This window comes from Pagrus major, chromosome 18 (assembly GCF_040436345.1).
Source record: "Pagrus major chromosome 18, Pma_NU_1.0".
Lineage (NCBI taxonomy): Eukaryota > Metazoa > Chordata > Actinopteri > Spariformes > Sparidae > Pagrus > Pagrus major.
The window spans coordinates 250,712-273,206 of record NC_133232.1 but is presented as its reverse complement, the minus strand read 5'-3'; the positions used below and the strand labels follow the sequence as shown (position 1 = coordinate 273,206).

The 22,495-nt window shown below is 44.8% G+C and overlaps 11 non-coding genes across 11 annotated transcripts; all 11 read right to left on the bottom strand.

The window, feature by feature from the left end:
• Positions 1-139: 139 nt before the first annotated feature.
• trnal-uag (transfer RNA leucine (anticodon UAG)) lies at positions 140-221 on the bottom strand. Its single transcript has one exon. It is a non-coding gene; the product is annotated as a tRNA-Leu (tRNA).
• A 1,027-nt stretch (positions 222-1,248) lies between these two features.
• trnal-uag (transfer RNA leucine (anticodon UAG)) lies at positions 1,249-1,330 on the bottom strand. Its single transcript has one exon. It is a non-coding gene; the product is annotated as a tRNA-Leu (tRNA).
• Positions 1,331-1,553: 223 nt separating this feature from the next.
• trnam-cau (transfer RNA methionine (anticodon CAU)) lies at positions 1,554-1,625 on the bottom strand. The gene has a single exon. It is a non-coding gene; the product is annotated as a tRNA-Met (tRNA).
• Positions 1,626-2,123: 498 nt separating this feature from the next.
• Positions 2,124-2,205, bottom strand: trnal-uag (transfer RNA leucine (anticodon UAG)). Its single transcript has one exon. It is a non-coding gene; the product is annotated as a tRNA-Leu (tRNA).
• Positions 2,206-2,428: 223 nt separating this feature from the next.
• Positions 2,429-2,500, bottom strand: trnam-cau (transfer RNA methionine (anticodon CAU)). Its single transcript has one exon. It is a non-coding gene; the product is annotated as a tRNA-Met (tRNA).
• A 732-nt stretch (positions 2,501-3,232) lies between these two features.
• Positions 3,233-3,314, bottom strand: trnal-uag (transfer RNA leucine (anticodon UAG)). The gene has a single exon. It is a non-coding gene; the product is annotated as a tRNA-Leu (tRNA).
• A 223-nt stretch (positions 3,315-3,537) lies between these two features.
• trnam-cau (transfer RNA methionine (anticodon CAU)) lies at positions 3,538-3,609 on the bottom strand. The gene has a single exon. It is a non-coding gene; the product is annotated as a tRNA-Met (tRNA).
• A 498-nt stretch (positions 3,610-4,107) lies between these two features.
• trnal-uag (transfer RNA leucine (anticodon UAG)) lies at positions 4,108-4,189 on the bottom strand. The gene has a single exon. It is a non-coding gene; the product is annotated as a tRNA-Leu (tRNA).
• A 1,027-nt stretch (positions 4,190-5,216) lies between these two features.
• trnal-uag (transfer RNA leucine (anticodon UAG)) lies at positions 5,217-5,298 on the bottom strand. Its single transcript has one exon. It is a non-coding gene; the product is annotated as a tRNA-Leu (tRNA).
• A 793-nt stretch (positions 5,299-6,091) lies between these two features.
• Positions 6,092-6,173, bottom strand: trnal-aag (transfer RNA leucine (anticodon AAG)). The gene has a single exon. It is a non-coding gene; the product is annotated as a tRNA-Leu (tRNA).
• Positions 6,174-6,965: 792 nt separating this feature from the next.
• On the bottom strand, positions 6,966-7,047 carry trnal-aag (transfer RNA leucine (anticodon AAG)). Its single transcript has one exon. It is a non-coding gene; the product is annotated as a tRNA-Leu (tRNA).
• Positions 7,048-22,495: the final 15,448 nt, after the last annotated feature.

Below are 22,495 nucleotides of genomic sequence, written 5' to 3'. Positions count from 1 at the left end.
CATGAAGCGTTTGCCAGCATAATCAGCTGACAATTTTCTTCTGGAAATGGAGGTCTTCCTAGACTAAGGCTTTGGAAGAGCCCATACATGTTTGAATTGTGTAATGCCATCATATTAACAGACGACTAACACTGTCAAATGGCAGTGGTGGGATTTGAACCCACGCCTCCTGAGAGACTGGAGCCTAAATCCAGCGCCTTAGACCACTCGGCCACACTACCTGCGTTGCATGTCGTTTCTACAGTCAAAAACGTAGTGAGGTATGCAGATATGCACGGAGTAGTGGACATGTTTCAAGAAAAATAGAGCGAAAACAAATGCCAACCTACAAGGAAGGTGAAAACTCTGTTGAGTACACTCAGAAGTTACCTCTGTCTGAGGTATTTGTGCCAATGAGTTCTTTATTTTCCATATAGACCCTTGCTGATACGCAGTATGTAGAATTAGCAGAGGATGGTTTTGATCCATCGACCTCTGGGTTATGGGCCCAGCACGCTTCCGCTGCGCCACTCTGCTCTGCGTGGCCTTGATTTGAGGCTGGGGCAAACGTGGAGCCACCTCAACGTTGATCTTGAATGAAGCACTTGCCAGCATAATCAGCTGCCAATGTCTTTCTGGAAATAGAGGTTGCGGTCTAGACTCTTCTTCATAGAGGTTAAGGCAAGGGCTTTGCATACATGGTTGCATTGTATAATACCATCATATTAACGGATGGCTAACTTGAAAGGAGTGAGTAGCCTACAAGGGAGGCAAAAACTGTAGAGTACACTCACAAGATACATCTGTCTTGTATTTGAAAACAAAAAATCGTTGACACACCTTTAAAAAGTTATGCTGAGATTCTATGCCAGTGGCCACTGTTTGAATGAATCTTGCATGAAGCGTTTGCCAGCATAATCAGCTGACAATTTTCTTCTGGAAATGGAGGTCTTCCTAGACTAAGGCTTTGGAAGAGCCCATACATGTTTGAATTGTGTAATGCCATCATATTAACAGACGACTAACACTGTCAAATGGCAGTGGTGGGATTTGAACCCACGCTTCCTGACACACCTTTAAAAAGTTATGCTGAGATTCTATGCCAGTGGCCACTGTTATAATGAATCTTGCATGAAGCGTTTGCCAGCATAATCAGCTGACAATTTTCTTCTGGAAATGGAGGTCTTCCTAGACTAAGGCTTTGGAAGAGCCCATACATGTTTGAATTGTGTAATGCCATCATATTAACAGATGACTAACACTGTCAAATGGCAGTGGTGGGATTTGAACCCACGCCTCCTGAGAGACTGGAGCCTAAATACAGCGCCTTAGACCACTCGGCCACACTACCTGCGTTGCACGTTGTTTCTACAGTCAAAAACGTAGTGAGGTATGCAGATATGCACGGAGTAGTGGACATGTTTCAAGAAAAATAGAGCGAAAACAAATGCCAACCTACAAGGAAGGTGAAAACTCTGTTGAGTACACTCAGAAGTTACCTCTGTCTGAGGTATTTGTGCCAATGAGTTCTTTATTTTCCATATAGACCCTTGCTGACACGCAGTATGTAGAATTAGCAGAGGATGGTTTCGATCCATCGACCTCTGGGTTATGGGCCCAGCACGCTTCCGCTGCGCCACTCTGCTCTGCGTGGTCTTGGTTTGAGGCTGGGGCAAACGTGGAGCCACCTCAACGTTGATCTTGAATGAAGCACTTGCCAGCATAATCAGCTGCCAATGTCTTTCTGGAAATAGAGGTTGCGGTATAGACTCTTCTTCATAGAGGTTAAGGCAAGGGCTTTGCATACATGGTTGCATTGTATAATACCATCATATTAACAGATGGCTAACTTGAAAGGAGTGAGTAGCCTACAAGGGAGGCGAAAACTGTAGAGTACACTCACAAGATACCTCTGTCTTGTATTTGAAAACAAAAAATCGTTGACACACCTTTAAAAAGTTATGCTGAGATTCTATGCCAGTGGCCACTGTTTGAATGAATCTTGCATGAAGCGTTTGCCAGCATAATCAGCTGACAATTTTCTTCTGGAAATGGAGGTCTTCCTAGACTAAGGCTTTGGAAGAGCCCATACATGTTTGAATTGTGTAATGCCATCATATTAACAGATGACTAACACTGTCAAATGGCAGTGGTGGGATTTGAACCCACGCCTGCTGAGAGACTGGAGCCTAAATCCAGCGCCTTAGACCACTCGGCCACACTACCTGCGTTGCATGTTGTTTCTACAGTCAAAAACGTAGTGAGGTATGCAGATATGCACGGAGTAGTGGACATGTTTCAAGAAAAATAGAGCGAAAACAAATGCCAACCTACAAGGAAGGTGAAAACTCTGTTGAGTACACTCAGAAGTTACCTCTGTCTGAGGTATTTGTGCCAATGAGTTCTTTATTTTCCATATAGACCCTTGCTGATACGCAGTATGTAGAATTAGCAGAGGATGGTTTCGATCCATCGACCTCTGGGTTATGGGCCCAGCACGCTTCCGCTGCGCCACTCTGCTCTGCGTGGCCTTGATTTGAGGCTGGGGCAAACGTGGAGCCACCTCAACGTTGATCTTGAATGAAGCACTTGCCAGCATAATCAGCTGCCAATGTCTTTCTGGAAATAGAGGTTGCGGTCTAGACTCTTCTTCATAGAGGTTAAGGCAAGGGCTTTGCATACATGGTTGCATTGTATAATACCATCATATTAACGGATGGCTAACTTGAAAGGAGTGAGTAGCCTACAAGGGAGGCAAAAACTGTAGAGTACACTCACAAGATACATCTGTCTTGTATTTGAAAACAAAAAATCGTTGACACACCTTTAAAAAGTTATGCTGAGATTCTATGCCAGTGGCCACTGTTTGAATGAATCTTGCATGAAGCGTTTGCCAGCATAATCAGCTGACAATTTTCTTCTGGAAATGGAGGTCTTCCTAGACTAAGGCTTTGGAAGAGCCCATACATGTTTGAATTGTGTAATGCCATCATATTAACAGACGATTAACACTGTCAAATGGCAGTGGTGGGATTTGAACCCACGCTTCCTGACACACCTTTAAAAAGTTATGCTGAGATTCTATGCCAGTGGCCACTGTTATAATGAATCTTGCATGAAGCGTTTGCCAGCATAATCAGCTGACAATTTTCTTCTGGAAATGGAGGTCTTCCTAGACTAAGGCTTTGGAAGAGCCCATACATGTTTGAATTGTGTAATGCCATCATATTAACAGATGACTAACACTGTCAAATGGCAGTGGTGGGATTTGAACCCACGCCTCCTGAGAGACTGGAGCCTAAATACAGCGCCTTAGACCACTCGGCCACACTACCTGCGTTGCACGTTGTTTCTACAGTCAAAAACGTAGTGAGGTATGCAGATATGCACGGAGTAGTGGACATGTTTCAAGAAAAATAGAGCGAAAACAAATGCCAACCTACAAGGAAGGTGAAAACTCTGTTGAGTACACTCAGAAGTTACCTCTGTCTGAGGTATTTGTGCCAATGAGTTCTTTATTTTCCATATAGACCCTTGCTGACACGCAGTATGTAGAATTAGCAGAGGATGGTTTCGATCCATCGACCTCTGGGTTATGGGCCCAGCACGCTTCCGCTGCGCCACTCTGCTCTGCGTGGTCTTGGTTTGAGGCTGGGGCAAACGTGGAGCCACCTCAACGTTGATCTTGAATGAAGCACTTGCCAGCATAATCAGCTGCCAATGTCTTTCTGGAAATAGAGGTTGCGGTATAGACTCTTCTTCATAGAGGTTAAGGCAAGGGCTTTGCATACATGGTTGCATTGTATAATACCATCATATTAACAGATGGCTAACTTGAAAGGAGTGAGTAGCCTACAAGGGAGGCGAAAACTGTAGAGTACACTCACAAGATACCTCTGTCTTGTATTTGAAAACAAAAAATCGTTGACACACCTTTAAAAAGTTATGCTGAGATTCTATGCCAGTGGCCACTGTTTGAATGAATCTTGCATGAAGCGTTTGCCAGCATAATCAGCTGACAATTTTCTTCTGGAAATGGAGGTCTTCCTAGACTAAGGCTTTGGAAGAGCCCATACATGTTTGAATTGTGTAATGCCATCATATTAACAGATGACTAACACTGTCAAATGGCAGTGGTGGGATTTGAACCCACGCCTGCTGAGAGACTGGAGCCTAAATCCAGCGCCTTAGACCACTCGGCCACACTACCTGTGTTGCACGTCGTTTCTACAGTCAAAAACGTAGTGAGGTATGCAGATATGCACGGAATAGTGGACATGTTTCAAGAAAAATAGAGCGAAAACAAATGCCAACCTACAAGGAAGGTGAAAACTCTGTTGAGTACACTCAGAAGTTACCTCTGTCTGAGGTATTTGTGCCAATGAGTTCTTTATTTTCCATATAGACCCTTGCTGATACGCAGTATGTAGAATTAGCAGAGGATGGTTTCGATCCATCGACCTCTGGGTTATGGGCCCAGCACGCTTCCTCTGCGCCACTCTGCTCTGCGTGGCCTTGATTTGAGGCTGGGGCAAACGTGGAGCCACCTCAACGTTGATCTTGAATGAAGCACTTGCCAGCATAATCAGCTGCCAATGTCTTTCTGGAAATAGAGGTTGCGGTATAGACTCTTCTTCATAGAGGTTAAGGCAAGGGCTTTGCATACATGGTTGCATTGTATAATACCATCATATTAACAGATGGCTAACTTGAAAGGAGTGAGTAGCCTACAAGGGAGGCGAAAACTGTAGAGTACACTCACAAGATACATCTGTCTTGTATTTGAAAACAAAAAATCGTTGACACACCTTTAAAAAGTTATGCTGAGATTCTATGCCAGTGGCCACTGTTTGAATGAATCTTGCATGAAGCGTTTGCCAGCATAATCAGCTGACAATTTTCTTCTGGAAATGGAGGTCTTCCTAGACTAAGGCTTTGGAAGAGCCCATACATGTTTGAATTGTGTAATGCCATCATATTAACAGATGACTAACACTGTCAAATGGCAGTGGTGGGATTTGAACCCACGCCTCCTGACACACCTTTAAAAAGTTATGCTGAGATTCTATGCCAGTGGCCACTGTTTGAATGAATCTTGCATGAAGCGTTTGCCAGCATAATCAGCTGACAATTTTCTTCTGGAAATGGAGGTCTTCCTAGACTAAGGCTTTGGAAGAGCCCATACATGTTTGAATTGTGTAATGCCATCATATTAACAGATGACTAACACTGTCAAATGGCAGTGGTGGGATTTGAACCCACGCCTCCTGAGAGACTGGAGCCTAAATACAGCGCCTTAGACCACTCGGCCACACTACCTGCGTTGCACGTTGTTTCTACAGTCAAAAACGTAGTGAGGTATGTAGATATGCACGGAGTAGTGGACATGTTTCAAGAAAAATAGAGCGAAAACAAATGCCAACCTACAAGGAAGGTGAAAACTCTGTTGAGTACACTCAGAAGTTACCTCTGTCTGAGGTATTTGTGCCAATGAGTTCTTTATTTTCCATATAGACCCTTGCTGACACGCAGTATGTAGAATTAGCAGAGGATGGTTTCGATCCATCGACCTCTGGGTTATGGGCCCAGCACGCTTCCGCTGCGCCACTCTGCTCTGCGTGGTCTTGGTTTGAGGCTGGGGCAAACGTGGAGCCACCTCAACGTTGATCTTGAATGAAGCACTTGCCAGCATAATCAGCTGCCAATGTCTTTCTGGAAATAGAGGTTGCGGTATAGACTCTTCTTCATAGAGGTTAAGGCAAGGGCTTTGCATACATGGTTGCATTGTATAATACCATCATATTAACAGATGGCTAACTTGAAAGGAGTGAGTAGCCTACAAGGGAGGCGAAAACTGTAGAGTACACTCACAAGATACCTCTGTCTTGTATTTGAAAACAAAAAATCGTTGACACACCTTTAAAAAGTTATGCTGAGATTCTATGCCAGTGGCCACTGTTTGAATGAATCTTGCATGAAGCGTTTGCCAGCATAATCAGCTGACAATTTTCTTCTGGAAATGGAGGTCTTCCTAGACTAAGGCTTTGGAAGAGCCCATACATGTTTGAATTGTGTAATGCCATCATATTAACAGACGACTAACACTGTCAAATGGCAGTGGTGGGATTTGAACCCACGCCTCCTGAGAGACTGGAGCCTTAATCCAGCGCCTTAGACCACTCGGCCACACTACCTGCGTTGCACGTTGTTTCTACAGTCAAAAACGTAGTGAGGTATGCAGATATGCACGGAATAGTGGACATGTTTCAAGAAAAATAGAGCGAAAACAAATGCCAACCTACAAGGAAGGTGAAAACTCTGTTGAGTACACTCAGAAGTTACCTCTGTCTGAGGTATTTGTGCCAATGAGTTCTTTATTTTCCATATAGACCCTTGCTGATACGCAGTATGTAGAATTAGCAGAGGATGGTTTCGATCCATCGACCTCTGGGTTATGGGCCCAGCACGCTTCCGCTGCGCCACTCTGCTCTGCGTGGTCTTGGTTTGAGGCTGGGGCAAACGTGGAGCCACCTCAACGTTGATCTTGAATGAAGCACTTGCCAGCATAATCAGCTGCCAATGTCTTTCTGGAAATAGAGGTTGCGGTATAGACTCTTCTTCATAGAGGTTAAGGCAAGGGCTTTGCTACATGGTTGCATTGTATAATACCATCATATTAACAGATGGCTAACTTGAAAGGAGTGAGTAGCCTACAAGGGAGGCAAAAACTGTAGAGTACACTCACAGGATACATCTGTCATGTATTTGAAAACAAAAAATCGTTGACACACCTTTAAAAAGTTATGCTGAGATTCTATGCCAGTGGCCACTGTTTGAATGAATCTTGCATGAAGCATTTGCCAGCATAATCAGCTGACAATTTTCTTCTGGAAATGGAGGTCTTCCTAGACTAAGGCTTTGGAAGAGCCCATACATGTTTGAATTGTGTAATGCCATCATATTAACAGACGACTAACACTGTCAAATGGCAGTGGTGGGATTTGAACCCACGCCTCCTGAGAGACTGGAGCCTTAATCCAGCGCCTTAGACCACTCGGCCACACTACCTGCGTTGCACGTTGTTTCTACAGTCAAAAACATAGTGAGGTATGTAGATATGCACGGAATAGTGGAGATGTTTCAAGAAAAATAGAGCGAAAACAAATGCCAACCTACAAGGAAGATGAAAACTCTGTTGAGTACGCTCAGAAGTTACCTCTGTCTAAGGTATTTGTGACAATGAGTCCATTACTTTCCATATAGAGCCTTGCTTATACACAGCATGTAGAATTAGCAGAGGATGGTTTTGATCCATTGACCTCTGGGTTATGGGCCCAGCACGCTTCCGCTGCGCCACTCTGCTCTGCGTGGGTTTGTTTTGAGGCTGGGGCAAACGTGGAGCCACCTCAACGTTGAACTTGAATGAAGCACTTGCACTTAATCAGCTGCCAATGTCTTTCTGGAAATAGAGGTTGCAGTATACATTCTTTCTTCATTGACTAAGGCTTTGGAAGAGCCCCATACATGTTTGAATTGTGTAATGTCATCATATTAACAGATGGCTAACACTGTAAAATGCACGAAAACTTTGACAGTGCCAATGAGTCATTTATCAGCCTTGCTGATCCAGAGTATGTACACTTTTCTTGCTGTGTGTTGCGGCGCCCAGCACGCACCAGATGCGTAAGGTTACGCATGAGGGAAGCTGTGTCTCAATTCATCCAGGATGCGTCCCCTGAATTGAAACACAGCTGGAATGCCGTTCAGCTTGTCAGACATTTTCTTAATGTTGATGCGCCATGAAAAATAAATTATTAAGATTGTGCATGAGTTTCAAATCTCGAGTTCGGGTCGAGTCTCAAGTCTTTTTAGGGCGAGTCTTAAGTCAAGTCTCAAGTCACTGAGGGTGTGACTTCAGTGCGACTCCAAGTTGCAAACTTAACAACATTTTCCTCACTAATTGTAAGAAGATGTATCCTTGTAACTAAATAGGTACTTACAAAGAAACAATTAACTATACATGATCAGTAGATGGCAGTATTGTCACATGTTAGAAATGTAATATTTTTAATGGCCCTTCACTTTGGTATACAAAATAGATTTACAATCCCTGGTGTTATGTGCCAGGCGCCACAGTTTGGAAAGGTGGCTTTTCAGACTACATTGTGTGTGTTAGGTCCACTACAGAAGAGGGGATCTCACACTGTTGTATTACTTACAGTCCTTTTGATGTTACCCAAAGCCATTGAAGCAAACAGTCAATACCAATCAAAGGTCTACTTATTCCCAAACTTTAGAACAGACCCCATTAGTGTACCCAAAGTGACTTTGTTGTGGAATGTAAGTGGGCTGAGCTGTGTCTGCTACAGTCACTAAGTGCTTCATAATACCCTCTTTTACCTGATAGTTTCATGGATACATTAAAGATTTTGTCAGTAATAGGTGTTTTCCTACATTAACAGATCTGGGTCAGGTTATTTCATGGAGCTGGGTTGAGGCAGCGCCACCTTGATGTCTTTAAATATATACAAAATAGTGTTGATCAAAAGTTGAAGTTCACTGGTTGATTACCTGCACTTATTCTGTTGAAATGCAGTTGTTATCCATGCAACACCAAAGTCTAAGAGTGGGATTTAGGTCATAACTTGGAATGCAGTGGTGAAAAAGGCCATATGAGCTGAAATGCAACTTTTTCCAGCTTATTCTGTAAGTTATATGACATTTCAAAAGCTAGGCAGAAATTCAACAACTCTTGCACACAGCAGCACCCTAGTATAATACCAAAAGTGTCACACATACATATTTCTCCCCTTTCCTGTTTTCTTCCTATCTTCTTTGTATCTGTGTCCTTTTTGCCCTTTAAGACTTAGCTATCTGTTTATTTACTCAATTCTGTCTTTGCTTCGCCTTCTATTCATCTCTGACTTGGCTTCACCTTAACACAGACCTCCATATTTCTCTGCCTCCTACTTCCTTTCACTCGCACCACTATATATATTGCCCACAGTCAGACAGTTCAGGGAAATGAGCTGTCAGCATCTCTCAGACACTCCCAGTGGTGTGGAAGGAGAGCTGCTTCTCTTTTGCTCTCTGTCTCTGCTTTTGTCTTTCAGTTTGATGGAAGGAAGGCTGCCTTTTTTGATTTCTTTCCACTCGGTGCTCCGGGGAACTTGAAGATGCAAATAAGCAAACAGACAAAGATCCACAATTGCATATGTAGAATGTCATAGACATACATTTGGTAGCCTCTGCAACTTATGAATATAGCATAATCTTTTGGTGCATTTGAGGCAGCCCAAACCCCCAAACTACCTGATTGTCCTGTTTTGTTCACCCGTTTCTGCATGAGGAAGAACTGGAGTGCATAAATCTCTCATAAATAAATACAGGTTGGCAGATAAATAGAAATAGATAGATAAGACATTCATCATACTTTCTGGGGATGTTTGCCTGTCTGTTTGCTATAAATTGAATAGTTTGACTGCAGTGCATTACATATTTTGGAGTTTTGATGTGCTGGTGTCTGTGCATTTTAGAATGAGATTGATTTGTGGTGGTAGAGCTGTTTACATGCTGGGTAATTTGTCAAGGCCAGGTGGTGGACCAAAAAGAAACTTTGTTGTGATCTATTATTCAGCAAAGGGAGGTTGACTCAGCACCTAATTGCTATTGCTAACACTTAAAAATGAGAACCACAAAAATCACTTTTTTTTTTCTCTGCATACAACAAGTAGCAAAGGGACCCGGTCTCAACAGCATATAAAACAGCTTTATTTTGAAGCAAAATATAAGTATTTCTTTGGATCGCTGGAATCAGTGGCTCCACTTACAAGGACAAATCTTCTGCAAATTCACCAACTTTGATATGTGAATTTGCACAGTTACCAATTGAGGTCCTGAGTTTTGGGCTACCTAGGTAGCTTGGAAAGCTGTTGTTTGTGAGTATCATTAGGGATGAGCGAGTACAGCATTAATTGGGTTGATGCCATAAAAATATCATCAGCAAGTGTTCCATGCTTATTCTTGATTCAATGTTTCTTTTTCTCCTTTTCTTCAACCACTCAACCACTCGGCAATTGCAAAATGTTTCATCACACCAAGGGTATATTTCCACATATGGAATACTTTTCTTCCCTGCTGTCACCTTTGATGTGTGATTGACAGGTTCACTGCAACTAGTGTTGACAGGTTGGAAGAATTTCACCATCAAATTCTGAAGTAGCTTCTTCCAAAAAAAGAATAACAAAGGTATTTACAGCTAAAGCTTATTAGTCTGTTTGGTCTGCTTTTTTCCATCTTCAATTCTTTATTACTGAAACAATTTCAGGGCTCTCCTTGTTACAATCAGACTCAGTTTAGTATAAACTAGTGACCAGGATATTCTGTCAGCAGGAAAGTGGGCCACTAGATGCATTGGCACACAAAACAAGGATGAAAATCAGTTTAAACTGACCTGGTTTTAGTATAGAATCCACATATTTTTGATGAAACCCATACCAGGACTGGATCAAGATATTTGACTACTTGGATATTTGTTCATGGCATGTCCTTTTACCAACCATAAACTTGAGAATAGAATATTTGGACCTGTCATAGAATGTTGGGATGTGTCCAAGAATGGACTGTTGGGAAAAGTCAGTGTGCTGGGACATATCATATATGGAATGTTGGGAAGTGTCAGAATGTTGGGATGTGTCATAGAATGGAGTATTGGGACTTGCAATAGGAGGGAACATTCCATTCTATGAAAAGTCTGAACATTACGTTCTATAACATACTCCATATTCCATTTTATGAAATGTCCCAGCATTCCATTCCATGGCATGTCCCAAAATGACATTCTATGACACATCCAAACAACCCATTAAATGACACGTCCCATCATTCCATTCTATTACACATCCCAACATTCCATCCCTTGACACTTCCTAACATTCCATTCTGACACATCCCACAATCCAAATTATGACAGATCACAACAGTCCATTCTATGACACTTTCCAACATTCAATTCTGTGACACCTCCCAACATTCCATTCCATGACACAGCCCAACAATCCATGCTATGACACTTCCCCACATTCAAATGGATTGCACATCCCAACATTCTATTCTATCACATGTCCCAATGTTCTATTATATGACACATCCCAACATTCCATTCTATGACACCTGCAAACATTCCAATTTATGACAACAACATTCAACATTCTACTTCTTGACACTTCCAAACATTCCTTTCTATGAGACCTGCCAACATTCCATTCTTGTGACACGTCCCAAGATTCCATTTATTCCATTGTATGACACTTCCCAACATTTCATGGACACTGGAAGACAACTGGTAATGTTAAAATCACCCAACCTCCCCTGGAGAAATAAATCCAGTCTGAATGGGGTTTTAGTATTACTTTTAGAGATACTGTGCTGTCAGCAAGTTGCAGGATACACACCTGCATCTTTCCATATAAAGAGAAAAGGTCAGTACTGATTGCAACCGTGTCATTTGTTTTGAGCCTCCAGACTGTCTAAAACATCAAAACAAAACGTGTCCATCGACTGACTCAGCCTCAATCAACCACAGGATTATTAAATAGTAAATAACGTTTCACCTATTGGGAATATCAGCATTGAATCAAAGTATTCAAAAGACCGGCTTCCCAGTCACTAACCTACCTCTAAAAACTCTCAGCTGACACTGTCCCTCATTTGAACTCAAACAAAAGTTTTGGTCATTTTCTACTGAGGGCAACTTCACAAGTAGTGCCATTAAATTCTCTTTCACCCCTGATAGAGCCTCAAATTGAGTGAGTGTGTCTGTGTGTGTTTATGTCCTTAAAGTTTATGTGCATTGTGTGTGAGAGAGAGAGAGCAATAGGGAGAGAGAGAGAAGGAGAGAGAGCAGAGAGAATGTCCATCTCTGTGCATTCATGCAGGCCTTTTCCAGTAACACTACGTGTGTCTGAATCAATTCAGGATTTATTTCCTGGCACGTTGGGTGTGTCTCAGACTTTTGTAGAGCCTCATTGTGTATGTGTGTGTGTTTGTGAGAGCAAGTACACATGTGTGTTACTGTCCCAATAGCTCATTTCCCTAAAGTCATTTCTCATCTCTGTGATGGTCGTTGGTCCAAGGATGCTGGCTCATACCCTAGAGTGGCTTTTTTACCACCACCACCAAACCACTACACAAATAAAGCTAAGCGGCCTTAGTTTTCTCAAACATTATTTTTTATGGTGTCTCTGCTTCATTAGGTGGAACAAAGAGGGCAATGACAGGAAAGATAGACAGAGTGGTGTGCATTTGAACTCAGCCTGTGATGAGAATCTACAGGATTATGTATCTTGGTCTGATGAGGAAGAAGGTCACCTTGCAATTTCTGCATTCTTTGTCCTCAAACTCTGCATCTATTCACCAATATACCACTGTATAAAATGTATATGTGTCCATCATCACAGAACTGTCCATCATGAGAAAATTCTGATTCATTAATTTCATTATAAAATCCATAAAATACATTTTGAAATGATTACATTTATTTGTTAATTCTTTAGGCAGATGTGTGCTTTCAATCTGAATATGGCTGATGTATGAGATGTATTTTTTCCCTTACTATGAATGTGATCTGATTTAGAATGGAGAGTAAATAAACACAAGTTACTGTATGTGTATATTTAATGTTTCTTACCAAATGCTTTAGTATACCTGAGGCATGACAAATAGTGTATGTTTAATACATTTTATTACTCATAAAACTTTTGAATAATTGTATTGTGCAATGTTTATGTCAAAGTTCGCTAGTTTCCTTGCCCTTGACTTTGTTTGTGCTTTACTAAATTTAAGTTGCTAAACATGTCATAGCATGAAACCAGGGGCTAGAATGTGTGTTGTGTCTCCCACATGCATGTGAGTATGTGTGATACAAACATGTTTTGTTTTGCTCCACATTACTACAGCTGGTCAAACACTCAACAGGGTTCCTTTAACACTGGCAGTTGCTCTTTAACAGCTGATTGAAAGCCAAGGCTGATTGATTAATGTAATTAATTAATTTGTTTCTTTTTCTCAACAAAGTATTAAACTTTTTAAAATGTGTTAGGAATTTCATACTTTATATGAATGAGCTTTAGCACAACAAAGGCTCAGAAAGTCATGAGAGGTTGAAAAACACACTCTGCTCCAACCCTCTTTCATCTCATATAAATACTAACAGGGTAGCAATGGTTGGCTGCCAGCTACAGGCATGTCAGACCACAACAAAGTCATGATGCAATGTGTGGATAAGGCTGGCCAGACCTGATTGCTTCTCACAAATGGAGACAGAACTAATTTTCTGTTGTGATCGATTGCAACAGTAGAAGCTTCCAGAGAATAAGAGGCCAGCAAGGGGACACTTTTACTTACGATCATCTGTTTTGGACAACAACAATGAGTACTGTAACACACACATACAGTACTTGTTTACTGTAGATACAGGGTCAGTGCAGTAGCTTCTGGCGGACAAAACAAGGACACGCAATATCTCACTACTGCAGGACCAGATATATGTGATTGCCTGTCATACATGGAGAAGGAACATATTTTATGTTGAGAGAGATTACAACAGCAAGTTCAGGAGATGGAGAGGAGGATGGATTTTTATCTCTCTGTGTGTGTGTGTGTGTGTGTGTGTGTGTGGTGTCTGTGTGTGTGTGTGTGTAATGAGATAAAATAGACCAGACTTTGTTACCTGTTCAGAAGTCTGCTTGAGAAAAGGGAAAAGGATTTGGAAAGGTTTCTGAGTCACTTCAATACATTTGATTGCTTTTCCAAAATAGGCAGGGATCATTCAATAACTTCCAATAGGTGGAAGAGGCCTGGAGGAGTTAGCTTCACTTTAAAAGGGTCAATAGTCTGTATTCACAAAACTGATGATTCCTAGTGTGGTGAGACTGCTTTCATGGATTTGGGATGGAATCAAATCATTTCTGTGTGATTACGTGATATAAATAGTTCTGTCTATACCTTGTAGACTTAGATTTTCATCCAAACCTGCTTGCGCTGTGAAAGTATGCAGGGCTTTTGAAATGCTGTGACCTGCTATTGTCTTTATTTATTTTTTTATTGCAGTTATAGTTTGGGTTGTCAAGTTTTTATTTTATGTCTGTTTTCTTGTTTTGTTTTGGATGTAAGTATGAAGTATTGTGTGAATTCCGGTGTGTAGTTTCTGTTGTGATTTTGACTTGGCCATAGCCATCAATGAAATGGAACGCACCTGTGTGGAGGCAGTTAACGGGGAAAGGAGCAGGTAGGTGAAGATGGAAAAAGGTGGGAAGAGGACAGAAGCAAAAGGACGATGGTGGCATGATATCCAAAGATCGGGACAATAGAACTGGGGAGTAGCGGTTCAAGGCTATGCCTGCCTGCAATTCATGCGACGGCTAGGTGTGCATGTGGTCGTGACAGGTGCATGTATCTCTCTCTCTCTGTGGGCACACCGTGATGGATTCACGGGGGATGAGCGAAAGGGAGGAGGGAGAGGAAGGGCCCAGCGCTCCTCAGGCTCCCCATGCCAGCGTTGTCCCCTACCACACGCCCTCCAGCAGTAGGGCAACTGCAGGTGAAAGAAAGACAGCAAAACAAAGATGTCTGAGGAAGACAGTAGCAGGCTGGAGCAGGTTAAAGAGCCACACATTGGGGCATTTGGATGCAGCTGCAAAGCCAAATCCAATCGGACAGTCCAGCAAACTGAGGCCACCAGTTATACCTATCCACCCATGTCCTCGACATATATTTACATTTGCTGTTAGACGGCGACCTCTAGCGACTGTAGTAATTACTACAGCTTTTAAGGAGGAGGTAAGGAGAAGTAGTATAAGGAGTGTAAAGTCCTTATAGGGAGGAGGTCGGGGATGGACAGTTGGATAAAACAAGCTCCGTCTCTAACTGTCCAGTGTGAAACCAGAAGTTAATGGTGAGTTCTTTTAACTTACAAATTTAGTGAAGTAATGTCACGTACATAACTAACATAAGTTACTAAGGTAACAAAGGTATGTTTCTAACTAAAGTTACAGAAGTGACATAGTGATTTAAACCCAGTGTTTAGACCTACAGCTGCCTGCTACACTGTGTTCTATTATGCATTATGTCTAGTTTCTGAATTGTTACAAAATTGGTTCTCTGAGCAATAATAGTAATATTTTGTGCATGAGTGTGTATTCAAATCATACTCGGTGTAACTGATATTAAACATTTGTATCTGGGGCGCCACAGTTGTTCAGTTGGTAGAGCGTGCGCTCCATGTACAGAGGCTTCATCCTAGCTGCAGCGGCCCAGGGTTTGAGTCCAACCTGTGGCCATTTGCTGCATGTCATCCCCCTTCTTTGTCATCTCTCAACTGTCCTATCAAATAAAGCCACGAAAGGCTAAAAAAAAAAAAAAAAAAAAAAACTCTTAAAAACGTTGTTTTCTTATGGTTTAATAGAAGAGAATTGTGGGTTTTTCTCTTCTAGGCTTGTTTAAACTTTACAATTGTATGTTGTATGTTGTTCCACCCAACTGTCTGCACACACCAGCCATTGTATTATTTCTTGCTAAGCTACTGGGCTGAGCAGAACAATGGAACCACTGCTTTGGCTGTCATGGCATCAGCTTGCTCCTAACTTTTATGCACATCTGTCATTCCAGATCTTGATATTCCCAGTCTCAACACCAGTCACCCTGTGCGTTACCTACAGAATATCCCCACACCCACCTTCACACCTGCTCTTTATTTCCCAATGTACACATACCTGCCAATGTCCACCCTGCAACTTCAGTTATTGATCCCACGTTTTACCTGTTTTGTGCCCCTTTGGAATTGTTTGCTAACCTGAACCATCAGATGGTTTGTTATACAGAGCCATATGGAAAGGAAATGCTAGGAACTGTTTCAAAAAAATATCACCAGCCACTTGATAAATCGAATCGAGAAACATCTTCTCCATCAAGAAAAGCCTTCAGTTCCAAATTTTGCTCTTCTATTAATGAAATATACTCTTCTGTTCAAAGGACACTGATTGGTTCAACCACTGTGGTTCAACCACTGTGGTTCAACCACTGTGGTTTGGTGGAAGGCACTGTTGGCTAAAACATTATCGCACCTCCAGTTCTTGCTGAATAATAGAAAACCCCTGTTGACTAAAGTAAACCGCACTAATCTCCATTTTGTTTACGTCTGCTTCCCATGAGTTCACGTGAGAGGGATCAGCTGATCTCAGCTTCAGTCTTCAGAGCCATGAAGCCAAAGTGCTAAAGCCACGCCTGAGCTGCTGCACAAAGCTGGGTTGGGTGTTCATTCAGAATGTATTAATATGTACAAATTACACCAGATTTGCGCTTCCCTGGGTCCTCAGCAACAAACCTGCCAGTGTAAAGTAGATGAGATGAACGGTTTGCGAGATATGCAAAAAACATACAGAAAGACAGAGATTCCTTACTGTATAGTTAGATACACAAAGTTATTCTGTGTAGTATTTTTATGCTTTGTCCCCATATAAATGCACTGTGTTGTGTTCTGATGGTTGATGTGTTAACTCTCAGCTGTAGTTTCACTCTAGCCTATAATGGTATAGGAGTGTTGTCTGGCAGAATCAATTACTGAGCTCAGACAGCCAAACAAACAAGACGCCAACCATGTGAAGGAATCAGTCACTGTTGTTGTAGCAGGCACTAAAGCCATACTACAGTCACATTTCAGAAGAGTCATGGGAAGCAATGCTGTGAAACTAGCATGCATGCCTGAAAATACCCCTTAAAGCTCAAAAAGCTCTTCCCAGATGTTATGGGCTAGTCAGGGAAGTCAGGACCCAGTTGCAGAGTTCAACAAAAGAGTTTATTAAACAAAAGGAGGGAGGACAGTTCCTCAGGAAAATACTCAAAAAATAAAGTAACAACGCAAAAGCTCTCTAGGAAAAGTAGCAACTAAAAATCTCCATAGAAATGGGAAAAGACTCAGGAACAAAAGTACAACTGAAATGGTGTCGAGGCACAAAACTCACGATACAAAGGGACACAGAAGGAATAACTCGAGGCGAGGCGATCAGCTGGAGTCACACGATGCACAGGCTTGACACTGCAAGGCAAATGAATCATCCAGCACAGGAGACAAAGGGAGAGTGGCTTAAGAAGCCAACCAATTAGGGCATAATGAGCTGCAGGTGTGCCAGGTGCTCTGTGCTCCAGGAGATTGCCCCGCCCCTTGGTGCACACTCTGTATGAGAGAGAGAGAGATGTTAAAACAAACCAAAACATAACATCAAAAATCAAGCCACAACAGTACCCTCCCCTCAAGGGGCGCCACCTGGCGTCCTACCTGGTTTACCTGGAAACCTGATGTAAAAATCCCGCAGCAGTTGCGGGTCGAGGATGAGGGAGCGGCTGACCCAGGAGCGCTCCTCGGGGCCGTATCCCTCCCAGTCGACCAGATACTGGTAGCCCCTACCCCGTCTGCGCACGTTCAGAATCTGGTTGACCGTGTAGGCTGGGTGGCCGTCGACGAGAAGTGGGGGAGGCGGTGGAGGTGCAGGAGGCTGGAGAGGGCTTTCGGTGACTGGCTTGAGGAGGGAGACGTGGAACACAGGGTGGACGTTTAAGGAGGCTGGGAGGCGGAGGCGGACAGCGCTGGGGTTTATTATCTTCTCCACAGGATAAGGCCCAATGTACCTGGGGGAGAGTTTTCGGGAGTCGGTCTGGAGGGGGAGGTCTCGGGAGGAGAGCCACACTTGCTGACCCACCTGGTAGTCGGGTGAGGGAACCCGAAGTCGGTCCGCCAGACGTCGGTTGCGCTCAGCCGTTCTGCCTAATGCTGCACGGGTCTCTCGCCACACGCGTCTGACCCGGCGGAACTGAGCATGGACAGAGGGGACTGCTGCGTCGGACTCTTGGTTAGGGAATAAGGGGGGCTGGTAACCGGTGTTGATCATAAATGGCGAGAACCCGGTGGCTGAGCTGATGAGGGAGTTGTGGGCATATTCCACCCAGGGCAGGTGTGTAGCCCAGGATGATGGGAGGCGGGAGGCGACGCAGCGTAGAGAGGACTCTAGGCTTTGGTTGGCCCGTTCAGTTTGCCCGTTAGACTGGGGATGATAGCCGGAGGTGAGGCTGGAGGTGGTTCCCAGGGCCCGGCAGAAAGCCTTCCATACCCGCGAGGTGAACTGAGGTCCGCGGTCCGACACAATGTCCTGTGGAATCCCGTGCAACCTGAAGACATGTGTCACTAGTAGATTAGCAGTCTCCAAGGCGGTGGGGAGTTTAGGGAGGGGGACAAAATGAACCGCCTTGGAGAAACGGTCAACCACCGTGAGTATGGTGTCGTTACCTTCGGAGGGGGGCAGTCCGGTAACAAAATCCACTGCTATGTGTGACCAGGGACGTGGAGGAATGGGCAGAGGTTGTAGGAGCCCTGCCGGGGGTCGGTGGGAAGACTTGTTGCGGGCGCACTCTGTGCATGCAGCGATGAAGACCCGAATGTCAGAAGCCATGGATGGCCACCAGAAATGCTGCTGGACGAGAGCCAGCGTGCGGTGGACCCCTGGGTGGCAGGCTATCCTCGACGTATGCCCCCAGGTGAGCACTGATGACCTGGCGGACGGTGGCACGAACAACCGACCCGGCGGGCAACCGTCTGGAACCGTCTGGCCCTGCAGAGCTTCCTGAACCTCCTGTTCAACCTGCCAGCGAACCGCCCCCAGCACACACTCGGGATCCAGGATGGTCTCCTTAATGGGCTCCCCTCCCTCCAGGGTGAACTGACGGGAGAGTGCGTCCGGCTTGATGTTCCGAGACCCGGGGCGGTAGGTGAGGGTGAACTGGAAACGACCCAGGAACAGGGCCCAGCGGGCCTGGCGGGTGTTCAGGCGGCGAGCTGTGCGGAGGTAGGCGAGGTTCTTGTGATCTGTCCAAACGATGAAGGGCTGAGCTGCCCCCTCCAGCCAGTGTCTCCACTCCTGCAAAGCCAGGACCACCGCCAAGAGCTCTCGGTTCCCCACATCGTAATTGCTTTCGGCGGGGGTGAGTCGACGTGAGAAGAAGGCGCAGGGGTGGAGCTTATTGTCTGTGAGTTGGCGCTGGGAGAGGACGGCCCCGACCCCGGAATCCGAGGCGTCAACCTCGACCACGAACTGCCGCTCAGGATCTGGGTGCACAAGAACAGGGGCGTTAACAAACATGTCTTTTAATTTCACAAAGGCAGATTGTTCTACAGGAGACCAGGTAAAACTGAGTTTCGAAGAAGTGAGACGAGTAAGAGGGGCCGCCAGGCGGCTGTAGTTCTTTATGAACCTACGATAAAAGTTGGCAAACCCCAGGAAGCGCTGCAGCTGCTTGCGGGTGGTGGGAGTGGGCCATTCTTTTACTGCTTCCACCTTGGAGGGGTCCGCCCGCAGCCGCCCCTTCTCCACCACATAACCCAGGAAACTCACAGTAGACACATGAAATTCACATTTTTCAGCTTTAACATACAACTTGTTCTCCATTAGCCTTTTTAACACATCTCTAACATGAGTCACGTGTTCTTCCATGGAGCTAGAGAAAATCAAAATATCGTCAAGGTAGACAAACACAGTTTTGTTAAGCAGATCTCTTAACACATCGTTCACCAGGCTTTGGAAAACAGCGGGGGCATTAGTGAGTCCAAAAGGCATAACCAGGTACTCGAAGTGACCTAAGTGGGTGTTGAATGCTGTCTTCCACTCATCCCCCTCCTTAATCCTGATGAGGTGGTAGGCGTTCCTAAGGTCTAGCTTGGAGAAGACGCGGGCCGAATGTAAGGGGCTGAAGGCGGAGTCAATCAGGGGGAGTGGGTACTTGTTTTTTACAGTTATGTCATTCAACCCGGTGTAGTCAATGCAAGGCCGCAGGGTTTTATCTTTTTTCTCCACAAAGAAAAAACCCGCCCCCACCGGAGAAGAGGAGGGGCGGATGAGGCCGGCTGCCACGGACTCTGTGATGTATTTTTCCATGGCCTCTCGCTCGGGTTTGGACAAATTGAACAGCCTCTTAGTGGGAAGAGGGGCCCCTGGCAACAAGTCAATAGCACAGTCGTAGGGTCTATGTGGGGGCAGTGAGGTGGCAGAAGTTTTGCTAAAAACTTGGCTGAGGTCATGGTAGTCAGGGGGTACATTAGTTAATTCGATTACCTCGACTGCTGGAGCTGGATCTGCAGGCCTGGCGGGCAGAGCGGAACGGAGGCAGTGGGCGTGGCAGTGGAGACTCCAGGTGCAAACGGTGGCGGTGGACCAATCAACGTGGGGATTGTGAAGCTTTAACCAAGGGATTCCCAGAATGACAGAATTCAGAGGTGAGGAGATTACATACAGTTCTAAATGTTCATGATGGTTACTGGAGAGTACCAATTTCAATGGTTCAGTTTTATGAGTCACCAGTTCTATGAGCTTGCCGTCTACGGCGTGTACCTTTTTGGGAGAGGACAGTTCATAAATAGGAATGTTGTTACTCTTCACAAAATTTCTGTCAATGAAGTTGTCATCGGCACCGGAGTCTACCAGCACCTGGACTGGAACCGAGTGTTCAGGTCCGTGAATCATACCTGAAACCTGAATTCTTGACGTGTGAGAGGAAGAGATGTGGCTCACCAGAGTCCTCTCTAGTACTGGTGAGCCCGGTCTTTTGGCAACTCTGGGCAGCAGGAAACGAAGTGGCCACCTTGTCCACAGTAGAGGCACAGCTTGTCATGCATCCTGCGTTGTCTCTCGGCTGGGGTGAGGCGGGCCCGACCCAATTGCATAGGCTCGTCAACTGGTGGCGGTCGTAGCTCTCGAGCGTAGTGGGTGGTGTCGGGCAATCCCGGAGCGGAGTCTGGGGAGCTGGGTTGCGTGCCGGAGATGAGCCGCCTGCTCCTCGTCCTCTGCCGTTCCCTAGCTCTTTCCCTCATCCTATTGTCAAGGCGGATAGCTAAATCAACAAGGGAGTTGAACGAGTTACATTCCTCCCGAACCGCCAACTCATCCTTTAACTCCCCTGCCAACCCCTTAAAAAATATGGCTTGAAGAGCCGAATCATTCCACCCACTCTCTGCCGCTAAAATGCGAAAACTCACGGCGTACTCTGACACCGAAGAGCTACCCTGTTTGAGATCGAGTAACTGGCTTGTAGCCTGTCTGCCCTTTACCGGGTGGTCAAATACTCGTCTCATTTCGTCAGTGAATCGGTGAAAATCATTAACCAACTCGTGTTGTTGTGAAGATATCGCTAAGGACCAGGCTGCCGCCTGTCCAGTGAGCAAACTCATTATGAAGGCTATCTTAGCTTGAGGCGTAGCATAGGTGTGGGGTTGTTGGCTAAATACTAGCTGACACTGATGTAGAAATTGCGAACAAGTACCTAAATCTCCTGAATACCTGACTGGTATGGGGATGTACGGCTCGCGTGCTTGCGGGGCAGGGCTGGGAGGAGGATCGTCGGCTGGGGGGTGAGCGGCGGCTCCGGGAGAGGAGACGAGCTGGTCCTGCAGGGCGGCCAACTGACCGCCCAGTTGTGAGACGCTGGCACCGAGCTGCTGCAGGTGTTCCATCACCCGCCCCAGAGAGGACTCATTCTGGTTTATTTTGGCGGCTTGCGACGAGAGTGCACGTTTGTAGTTGTCCATCTCTGCTGGGTCCATGCTTGGCCGGATGATTCTGTTATGGGCTAGTCAGGGAAGTCAGGACCCAGTTGCAGAGTTCAACAAAAGAGTTTATTAAACAAAAGGAGGGAGGACAGTTCCTCAGGAAAATACTCAAAAAATAAAGTAACAACGCAAAAGCTCTCTAGGAAAAGTAGCAACTAAAAATCTCCATAGAAATGGGAAAAGACTCAGGAACAAAAGTACAACTGAAATGGTGTCGAGGCACAAAACTCACGATACAAAGGGACACAGAAGGAATAACTCGAGGCGAGGCGATCAGCTGGAGTCACACGATGCACAGGCTTGACACTGCAAGGCAAATGAATCATCTGGCACAGGAGACAAAGGGAGAGTGGCTTAAGAAGCCAACCAATTAGGGCATAATGAGCTGCAGGTGTGCCAGGTGCTCTGTGCTCCAGGAGATTGCCCCGCCCCTTGGTGCACACTCTGTATGAGAGAGAGAGAGAGATGTTAAAACAAACCAAAACATAACATCAAAAATCAAGCCACAACACCAGACATGTATGCTAGAATGAATAAATGACATTGCAGTTGCTTGTATAGTGTCAAAAACTTTTACCAACTGCTAATGTTCTACTGCTATAAGTTTAGCTGCTAGTTTTTGTAGTGAGATTATTAAATGAAGTCCTAAAGTTGGCAGTAGAGGGAGGGAGCTGGTCCCCAGTTGCCAAAGGCCATGTGAGGATTACACAAATGGCCAGACCAGACAAGTTTGCATGCCATCCTTTTTTATAATGTTGCCTCAAGTCTTATTTTTAGTATTTCCGTGTAATTTGGGATTTAAACGTTGAGTCAGATCTGATTTATGAATAGAAGGAGACGCACGCACATTTTATTAATCTGCTTTGCTCT